At 40.2% G+C, this 11,276-nt stretch overlaps 1 protein-coding gene across 1 annotated transcript in view; it reads right to left on the bottom strand.

The window, feature by feature from the left end:
• Positions 1-4,811, bottom strand: part of LOC126203566 (fatty acyl-CoA reductase wat-like) — a 206,266-nt gene extending 201,455 nt beyond the window's left edge. The window contains exon 1 of the mRNA XM_049937892.1: positions 4,706-4,811. The gene's annotated coding sequence lies outside the window, so the exon portion shown is untranslated. The remainder of the gene's footprint in view (positions 1-4,705) is intronic.
• Between the last annotated feature and the right edge of the window lie 6,465 nt (positions 4,812-11,276).

Genomic DNA, 11,276 nt, shown 5'->3' on the forward strand with positions numbered 1-11,276 from the left:
TGTGGCAGCGCGGATCACGTGGCAGCCGTACATGTGGTGTGCAGGCCACGGGATGTGGTAAGAAGTATACATTCACATCCGACATTATCCACTCGTCCGGGCCACTTCTATTTGCCCCACCCTGTATATTTGATTTTACCTCTGTGACCTGCATCAACTTCTGGAACACGACACTGGAATAAGTAAATATAGCCCAACGATAAATGCCTTTATATAAAGAAGTCGCCAAATTAAAAACCATGGATGTTCATTTGCTGACGGAACGAAATAAAGTTATAGGGAACGCTGTTACTTTTGGAACAAAAAATTACAATCTTATGGACGTTAACACTGATCGAAGAGGAAGGAGAAGCGTAAATAAAAAACTGCAGAGCCAACTAGCTCATGACGTTGGAGTATCAGTTCAAGAAGAAGTACGTCGATCCATGTTTGAATGCACAGATCGAATTATAGAAGAATTGCCGCAACGATACATGGTCATGTACGAAATCAAGTAGGTTTTCCGAATTGTTGAAAAAAACTTACGCTTGAAGTTTCCGATGACGATCTGGCTGTAGTATTGCAGACCATGGTAGAAATTAAATATGAGTTTAGTAATGGGGAAGGGGCTGCAAGAAGTGAAAAGGTGTCGCAGGCAACTGTGTGCAAGCGATACGAGTGTGGATGCTCAAGTCAACAAATCTTTCAGTTTATCATTAAATGTGACTTCAGCGAATTATTACCCTGAACATCACTTGTTGTTCAATATTCCTTAACCATATTTGTCTCAAACTCATCAGGCGAGACAAGCTTTTCTGAACAGGAACGAATAATAAATTACACTGGAGAGTCAAAGAAACTGGTACACTTGCCTAATATCACGTAGGGCACGCGCTAGCACGCGGAAGTGCCGCAACACGACGTGGCATGGACTAATGTCTGAAGTAGTGCTGGAGGGAATGGACACTATGAATCCTGGTGGGCTGTCCATAAACCCGTAAGAGTATAAGGGGGTGGAGATCTCTTCTGCACAGCACGTTACAAGGCATCCCAGATATACTCATTAGCGTTCTTGTCTGGGCAGTTTCGGGCCAGCTAAAGTGTTTACGCTCAGAAGAGCGTTCCTGGAGCCACTCTGTACCAATTCTGAACTTGTGGGGGATCGCATTGTCCTGCTGGAACTGCCCAAGTGCGTAGGCATACACAATTGACATGAATGGTTGTAAGTAATCAGACAGGATGCTTACATATGTGTCACTTGTCAGAGTCGTATCTAGACGTATCAGGGGTCACATATCGCTCCAACTGCACATACCCCACGCCATGAGAAAGTCTCCACCAACTTGAATAGTCTCCTACTGACATGCAAGGTTCATGGATTCATGAGGTTGTTTCTATACCGGTACACGTCTATCATCTAGCTACAGTTTTAAAAGAGACTCGTCCAACCAGGCATGTTTCCAGTCATCAACAGTCTAATGTCGGTGATGACGGGACCAGACGAGGCGTAAAGCTTTGTGTCGAGCAGTCATCAAGGGTACACGAGTGGACCTTCGCTCCGAAAGCCCATATCGATGATGTTTCGTTGAATAGTACGCACGCTGACACTTGTTGATGGCCCAGCACTGAGATCTGCAGAAATTTGCGGAGGAGCTGCACTTCTGTCACGTTGAACGATTCTCTCCAGTAGTCGTTGGTTTGGGCCTTGCAGGATCCTTTTCCGGCCGCAGCGATATCGGAGGTTTGATGCTTCACCGGATTCTTCAAATTCACGGTACACTCGTGAAATGGTCGTACGAGAAATTCTCCACCTGGTCGCTACCTCGGAGATGCAGTGTCCCATCGCTGTGCCGGACCTTTGTCTTATATAGGTGTTGCCGACCGCAGCGCCGTATTCTCCCTGTTTACCTATCTCTGCATTTGAACACACGTGCCTATACCAGTTGCTTTGGCGCTTCAGTGTATCTTCCCTCTACGATTTCTTAAAAACGACTAGTTTATTTGTCCACTTTATCAGCTGAGAGAAAAGTTCCAAATGAAACAGATTTCGATGACGTTATTAGGAATTTCATTAAAATAAAGGCATGAAAAAATGTACTCTGATGATCTCAATAACAACTACTGTCTCGTACCAGTATTAGGAATCTAAAATGGGATGAGAAGTTCCGCCTTATGCAAGACACCTTTTTTCTTTTGTTTCACCCATACATGTTTCAGCACCTCTGTGCCATCATCAGTGGGTTTTATTTTTATTTTTAACTGTAAATTTGTTGTTAACATATTAACATTTTCGTCGTTTCCAACATTATGTAAAGGTTGCATTTATAACTTAATTGGCGAAAAGTAACATACCTTACATTATATTATTGTCCTCTTGTTTTGGTAGCTGTTATGCTACACAATATACAACATGTCATCTGCAAACAGCAAAACGTAATTTATTTTCTATTTGTTATGTATTTACGAACGGAAATAAGACTGTATCACGTTTTCTTTCAGTAACTTACAGTTTTAAAGTTGTGGTACGTTTTCCTGTTTTGTTGGAGAAGTAAATGGGCTTACTTCTTTGCCTGTGTTCGTGTGGTAATGCAGTTTTTCGATTACTCAAAACATAGGCGGAGTTTTCGCTGCCATTACGTGTTGTTGTGGCTGTGTGGCGTTCATTTGTTTCGTAGCGTGTTCTGCTGGCTGAGGCGCGCGAGTTTGAATTGTATTTGGTGTTAGTTGTGTGTGGTTTATGTGGGTTTGCCTGTGTGTGATGAGTACTGGGGCAGAGAGAGAGTGTATGTGTGTGTGTGTGTGTGTGTGTGTGAGAGAGAGAGAGAGAGAGAGAGAGAGAGAGAGAAAGAGAGAGAGAGAGAGACTGAAAGAAAGAAATAAGCCCCATAAAGAAGTAAGCCCATTTACTTCTCCAACAAAACAGGAAAACGTACCACAACTTTAAAACTGTAAGTTACTGAAAGAAAACGTGATACAGTCTTATTTCCGTTCGTAAATACATAACAAATAGAAAATAAATTACGTTTTGCTGTTTGCAGTGTGTGTGAGAGAGAGAGAGAGAGAGAGAGAGAGAGAGAGAGAGAGAAAGAGAGAGAGAGAGAGACTGAAAGAAAGAAATAAGCCCCATAAAGAAGTAAGCCCATTTACTTCTCCAACAAAACAGGAAAACGTACCACAACTTTAAAACTGTAAGTTACTGAAAGAAAACGTGATACAGTCTTATTTCCGTTCGTAAATACATAACAAATAGAAAATAAATTACGTTTTGCTGTTTGCAGATGACATGTTGTATATTTTGTAGCATAACAGCTACCAAAACAAGAGGACAATAATATAATGCAAGGTATGTTACTTTTCGCCAATTAAGTTATAAATGCAACCTTTACATAATGTTGGAAACGACGAAAATTTAATATGTTAACAACAAATTTACAGTTAAAAATAAAAATAAAACCCACTGATGATGGCACAGAGGTGCTGAAACATGTATGGGTGAAACAAAAGAAAAAAGGTGTCTTGCATAAGGCGGAACTTCTCATCCTATTTTCTTAGCAAGCACGGAGACAACAAGAAGAACTGCACCACAAGATGATTATTAGGAATCTAACTGATATTATACTTGTACAAGTCTTGTTTCCAGACATATAAAATACTAGTTTTTTCACTCTATTCGTTAATAGTTCTTTGCACTGTGGCTGATCTGTGCTAAATATTGTTTCGTGTTCTAAGTTTCTCACCTATGTCTTTGTCAGCCATTACAGCTATATTATTCACTTTTTACGTTACCCCAAACACACCAGTTTCCAACCAGGCCAGGAGTCTTCTTTAGTTTCGCCGCGGCGGGCCTCCGACGGGCTTAGTCCGCCGCCACTTCCAGCAATGATCAGATTCTCCATGTTGAGATGAAAATGACCACAAGCAAAAAGTGAAACTGGGAGTTCAAATATGACTCACGGACAGTGCTGCCAAACTCCTTCATTTCCGGGAGGTGTATTTCTGAACTGAAAGTGACGTGTGGAAAATCATTGTACATAGTTAGAAAGACATGACTTGGCGAAGAACATCATTTACAATCTTCGTAACGAAAATATATTTGACTGTTAGTGTCAAGACACTCTCAGGAACTTATGAATGGTGGGCTCCATGTGGTTCCCAAGTTGTGCAGCGACTGTAAACCATAAAATTACCAAATATGCACCAACAAGTCGCAAAATCATGTTTTATTTATTCACCTTTGCAAATCGATTTCAACTGATTGACAGCCTTCATCGGTGCTTGCAACCAATATGTGAACTGAGTAGTAATACAGTATTACTACTCATGGCACATATTGGCTGCAAGCACCGATGATGGCTGTTAATCAGTTGAAATCGATTTGCAAAGGTGAATAAATAGAACATGATTTTTCGACTTGTTGCTGCATATTTGGTAACTCTCAGAAACGTTTTGCCTACTTGCTGTAAGATGTGGCATGTCAGCAAAGATTACAGGTGTCGTTCAAGCATGATTATGCACCAGCGCATTTTCATGCTACTGTGCATAAAAAATGGTTGGCGACGTTTCGAGACTAATGGATTTATCGGTGGACGCCCCAAACGTTTATTTCTACGCTCCACGTACGTAAATTCCCTACACTTTTGGTTATGGGGGCATTTGCAGAAATGGGAGCACGTCATCCCATTTCTGCTGAACGGAACTACAGATGAGAGGAAAAGTTTTGACATACCTAACTGCCACACGACTGAAAACCGATGCCAGAGTGTAGGCGACCTCTGTGAAGAATCTGTCGTAACTTCGTCGCTATCGTGGCCTCTTGCTCCGTGTACGTTACGCCAGACTGTGCGTGAGAGCTAGTGGATGCGTAAGCTACTGTATGCTAACTACGACAACATTTAGTCACTTCAATTTACATAATTTTGGTATGCGAACTACATTCTCACGTCCGTGCTCAGTAATTTCGCCCTATTGACTGCATAATCACGGTCATTTAAATTGCAGATTTGGTCACCGCTGAATGTTTTCCTTTTGCTGATACGTTCAACAAGCACAGTGTATTTCGGCATGTATCATACAAATCTGTCAGTTCTTTCTGCAAGTGATTCTTAAGTGTATCGACCAACGGACACTTTTTACTGTTTACATAAACGCTAAATTCTGTAGTACATCGCTGTTGAAGGCGTTTAGCTCACGACAGCTTCTTCAGAAACGGTGTGTTGGCTTCAAATGGTTCAAATGGCTCTGAGCACTATGGGACTCAACTGCTGTGGTCATAAGTCCCCTAGAACTTAGAACTACTTAAACCTAACTAACCTAAGGACAGCACACAACACCCAGCCATCACGAGGCAGAGAAAATCCCTGACCCCGCCGGGAATCGAACCCGGGAATCCGGGCGTGGGAAGCGAGAACGCTACCGCACGACCACGGGATGCGGGCAAACGGTGTGTTGTTCACATCTCAAATTGACAAGATATGCACAGAAAAGCTAATCTATGCTAGAGTATGTTGAGGATATGTTTACGCTGCAGTCCCGCTTATATCACTGATATAGCCCGTGAGTGTTGAAACTTGCGGCAATGTCTTACCAGTGCTTTTAACCTGCAGCATCGCTGCTTGTTTCGATTCGTGTCAGGCGACGAAATCCAGCTGGCGTGTGTTTCGAGCAGAGAACAGTGGCCTACTGTCTTCTGATAATTGTGCTGCAGTCCCATACAAACGAGTTTGTTAGGGGCGCAAAATTGCAGGTGAATAAAGTGAGACAGAACTGAAATCTTCGTTAAACAACCCAAACTTTGTTGCTGACGTTGTTAGTATTTCAGTCTACAGCAGAACACCTTTCGAAAATATTCCTGACAGTGCAATTAGTGACACATATGCGGTAACAACAAATGTTAACGAGGTATATCATGTCCACATAGACCCGCTTTATGTTGCTGATATGTCCACATTCCGATTTCAAATAGGCTAAATGTAGACGTCATTGTAAAGAGCCCTTTCGAGAATCCAAAGAATGAAACAGTTGTTTAACAACTTAATCAAATTCTATTGGTAGACATTGTCCACAATGGCTCCCCTTTGTTACTAACAGTATTGCAGCTTTCTGTGATAAATGTGGTGGATATGACAGTAGAATCTTTTTGATAACGCAAATGATGAAGTTCTGTTGGTGGGTAATGTCCCCATATTCCATATCTTCCTTAGCGAGGAACCACTCATTACTTCTGTTGCTTCTTTGGAATGTATTTCAGTTGAAGTTATGCATTTTTTTTTAGTTGCTCATATTGCCTTTATTCAGGCTGGTCCAAACACACAAGGCAGTCTTCGATCTTTTGTAGTGTTTCATATCAACCAGCAGCGCTGCTTCAGATTTCGTGTTGATGCTCCTTATTCTCAAGATTACATACCGCTGCCTCTTTTCCAATGCATTTGGCCGTTCCAAAATCACCCATATGCTACCTAGCTTTCTTACGTGGAAGTCGGAAAAACCTTTCTTGCTCGAATTATGAAAACTAAATTATAAGTGGAATACCATTTTATTAGTAGCAGTAGCGAATATTAGACTTACATTTTTTCTAATGTTATGATGTACTTCCAGAGGAGAGCAACAGCTGCAGCAAAATTGCCAGCAATACTAATGTGTTATATCTGCTAGTAGTTGTTTCGTATTTATACATATGTTACTGATAAGTCATCAACTGCCGACAGTTTTGACAACTTCTAACAAGAAAAATACCTTATCAGCAAGTTAATACGATTTATAGTCTCCAAACAATCAACGATTTTAGAAATCAGGGCAAGTAGAGCGTTGCAAAATGCGTAGTCAGCGAGTTCAGAAATGTGTGTGAGTTCTGTTGGTCGATTTCGGAATGACCATGCTGGGAGGCAGCCCAACAGCTAACACAAAGAGCATGAATCGGCATGAAATTTATGTACATTCTACACTGACATTGTGTGAAGGTGTACAGTGTTAGGCAGTATCATATGATTAACCGTCCGTTGCTCGCGCGGATGACACTCGTCGTCCACATGACTTTCCAGCTCAATTTTATCTGACAGGGCTGGACTGAGTTCGCGCTATTTTCAGTACCTTTCTGTCAACTCTCCGGCTGTTACCTCCAATCACTGTTATCTTTCAGTTACGAAAGATACATTGCTTATGAAAGATTATTATAGTCTGGAGGAAACTTGTCGTCCGCGTGAGCTCTGCTGTCACAGTCTGAAGCAAAGTAAGTCTGTATTACTTTATTGCTTTCCTAGATTCAATCGATCTTTCATGTGCGTAAATTTGTTTTTAAATTGTAGAATAAATGTCAAAGGCAAAAACTTCGGACATAGTAGAGATCCTAATGTATGGCTGGAATGGTTCAATGAGCTGAGTGATGAAGATGTTCACAATGATAGCGCTGACTCAGAGACTGAGGATTCTGTTCATGAAAGCGGTCATGATTCAGGAACAGATCAAGAACTGTCATAAAATAATGAATATGAATCACAGGAAGAAGTAACTCAAGAGAATGCAGTTTATTTAGGGAAAGATGGAATAACTAAACGGAGGAAAAATAAATATCCTACCAGTGTTAGAAGCAGATCTTGTAATTTTATTACGCATTTGCCTGAACCAAAAAACTCAAGCTCATATAAAAAAGACAGAAATAGTAATTCTGAATTGGTTCTTGGATGAAAACATAATAAGCATTATCGCAACATGCAGTAATGAATACATCAATTAAGTTCGTGGTAACTTCTCTGTGGAAAGGGACGCTAAAGAAACAGATGCGATAGAGATCAGAGCTTTCATTGGTTTGTTGTATCTATGTGTGTCTTTGAGATGTTCTACGAAGAGTTTATCGAAATTGTGGGATAACTCAAAGAGAAACGGACTTGAATCATGTTACTTACGCATAAGTGAAAACCGATCAGGTTTCTGTTGAGGTGTCTGAGGTTTGGTAATATCCGTGATACAGGTGTTCGCATAGAGATTGACAAGTTGGCTGCTATTAGAGAGGTACTTGAAATATTCACGAACAATTTTAATAAACATTTTTGAAACAGCGACAAAAGATTTTATTTTTTATTTATCTTTTTAAAATTCAGTCTTGATCGCACCACGTATGCTACAAGAACATAGGTGACCGGTTTCCGTCATATCACATGACTATCATAAGACCTATAATTTAATTTAGAACGTAATAGAAACCTTACTAGATTTACATTAAAATATGAAAAAATGCTTATAAGGATAAAATACAATAAGACGAACAATTGTTGTTGATAATTCTTCCGGGTTATATGCCCGTGGAACATGGAATTCTTCTATTCCTAACGTTTCGTCCAATACTAGGTTGGACATCTTGTATGGCTGGTCCTGCTGAGTCCTGCCGAATAGAAGAATTGCCTGGACCACGGCCATACAACCCGGAAGAATTATCAACAACAGCACCATCCGGTCGTGAAAGCCTTCATTGTATGAAGACGAACAACTGCCAAAAATATTTTTCACCTAGTGAATATCTTACTGTTGACAAACAGCTTTTGGCATTTAGAGGAAACTGCCTGTTTAGTCAATATATTCCTAGCAAACCAGCAAAGTGTGGGTTAAAGTGTTTGCTTTGGTTGATGTAAAAACAGCTTACACTTTGAATTTCGAGCCGTACGTCGGTAAGCAACAAGAGGGACCATGTAATGCCAGTAATTCTGCTGAAGATATTGTTCTTCGAATGATCAAACTGTTTCAAACGTTAGAATATATTATACTGTGTGCAAATATTAAATGTATTATAATTAGATTTAATAAAAAATAAAAAAAAACGGTCATAAAGACCGTTCAAAATGTGCAAATGGACTGCTTGCTTTGTGGATGACACCAGTCATCCGCGCGAGTGACGATGACACGAGTTTTTGCGCGAGAAACGGAGGGTTAATTGGTCGCTATCTACTTCCGATGTGGGGGGAGGGGTATGGCATGTTAAGTGGAGATGTCAGCTTTACCTTACTATATCTACAGATATTAATACAAACAATTAAAAGGAAAAACAAGTTATAAAAAAGATGTACAAATATCAAATACTCTGCGTATTCAACAAAGCGTGGTCAGGACTCTTTCATTATTGCGCCTACGCGCGTGGCAGGTAGCTGGCGGCCTTGAACTGGGGCTTTTACCGGCTGCGTCGTCTCTGAATACTTTCATCTCGTGCGTGCCCATTGCACGCGGAGTAAAGCAACGAAGTAGTCGCGTGTTGCACCGTGGATTCCTCCACAGATATTTTTTTCATTTTTTGGAAACAAGGTGCGCGTTTGTGGTAGTGTCGATGCCATCACAACAGACCTCCAATCTTACGGCCCCGGAACCAAATGTTTACCCGTCTAGCGCATATTCAGCGGAGAGGAAATCCGTCGATCAGCACCCGCCGATAAGGTAAGTTCCTTAAAAAACACTTCCCCATTTATTAAAAGTGCAATGTAGTTTAGTAAAAATGTTTGTAGGTTTGCACACGCGTACTAAGCGTCAACACACTTCTTTTGGGAAAAAAAAATCATTTTTACCCAGGTTCCTTGCCGAACTGCCGTCCAGCTCTATTAACTACTTATTTTCCATAAATTGTCTGCTTTCGTATGCTGTTATTCTTTGAACAAACTCTTATTTACATAGTTAAAATTGTAATACATTCATATATTACATATTATGTCCGACATTCCACTCCCACGTACTTCATATTGAAATTTGTTTCGATCATTTTCACAGTCATATAACTTTACTTTGTAAATAATAAGCTTATTTACATTCATATCTTAGAATACATATACGTAACTGCAGTTACAAAGATCGTCCTTATATACATATATGCATCCGTATGTTTGGTATCACAAATCTTTACGTAAGAAACATTACACATAATTCCTTTCACATTATTCATAGAAGCTTGTTTATTTATGGTGCAGGTGGGGAAGCATCAGTATCTATTTCAAATACACTACGCGCTGCTTCTGTAACTACGCTTAGCATCGGCTCTAGAAATGTGGACGGAATCTATTTGACTACAGGCCCATCGGACTACTAAGGAAAGGGCGTATAGCTCATACATCGTCTTACAAGAAGACTCTCAATCAGCATTGTTCATGTTAGATTCTGGTTATGTTCCTACTATGTGAAACAGACATTGTTTACTTCAGACGAAATGTACCTTAAGTATTCATGACATGTGTTTAATGTCATATATGTTGTCATATACATATTGTAAAGAGAAAAATGGATCTTGGGAGTTTCCGAAGCAGTGACTGTGTGTAGGTCGGCCCCTTACTCGTTCGGTAGCAACAAACATACATCATTACGACGTCACTTACCGGAATGCTACTGCGTATTCCATGAATCGTTCATTCGTATTACTTATATATATATATTTTATATATATATTTTATATATATATTTTATTCGCTTGAGGTGCGGCGCGTTAAACTTGTATGGTACCATGCCACTCTCGAAGCTTATCATTTCTTCTTTGACGCCTTGTCGATGCACTGATCAGCTGGCCAAAGTGGCCGAGCGGTTCTAGGCGCTGCAGTCTGGAACCGCGAGACTGCTATGGTCGCAGGTTCGAATCCTGCCTCGGGCATGGATGTGTGTGATGTCCTTAGGTTAGTTAGGTTTAACTAGTTCTAAGTTCTAGGGGACTAATGACCTCAGAAGTTGAGTCCCATAGTGCTCAGAGCCATTTTTTTTTTTTTTTTGATGCACTGATCACTGAAAAGAAAAAACTTAAAACTAACTTAAAATTAAACGTGTACTAGCTCAGTGGCCATTGATTTAATCATTCTCTTACCTCAGTATGCAGACGTTTTATTCACCTGTTCTGCCCAGTACATCACCCGCTCCACTTACATTTACCTGTAAAGAAAAGTATCTACAACATTCTATAAAGCGTGAGATACTTGTGCTCGTCATCCCTGTATCCTGCTTTCATTGTAGCTGTCATCGCTCATACTCTTAAATGTATGTTACACGTCCTGTAGTACACTTCCTGTAAACGCCTGTACATATCAATATATAGTAGATTAACATTATTATATTATGTAGATAGTACTCGTAGTCTCTTGTTCATTTCCTTAGTTCAACATTGCATACATATATTAGAGTTAGTCCACCTTAAGTTTATAGTTATAATATGGTTATTCCTTCTTTCTTCCTATATGTACATAATTCCTGTAAATATGTGTGTGTGCGAGTCGCGTTTAACTGCGTTACCTGGCGGTCGTTTGTCATGTCAGCTGTCTAATACTTAAACCTGCTGCGGCCGTGTTTAT

This window comes from Schistocerca nitens, chromosome 9 (assembly GCF_023898315.1).
Source record: "Schistocerca nitens isolate TAMUIC-IGC-003100 chromosome 9, iqSchNite1.1, whole genome shotgun sequence".
NCBI classification, from domain to species: domain Eukaryota; kingdom Metazoa; phylum Arthropoda; class Insecta; order Orthoptera; family Acrididae; genus Schistocerca; species Schistocerca nitens.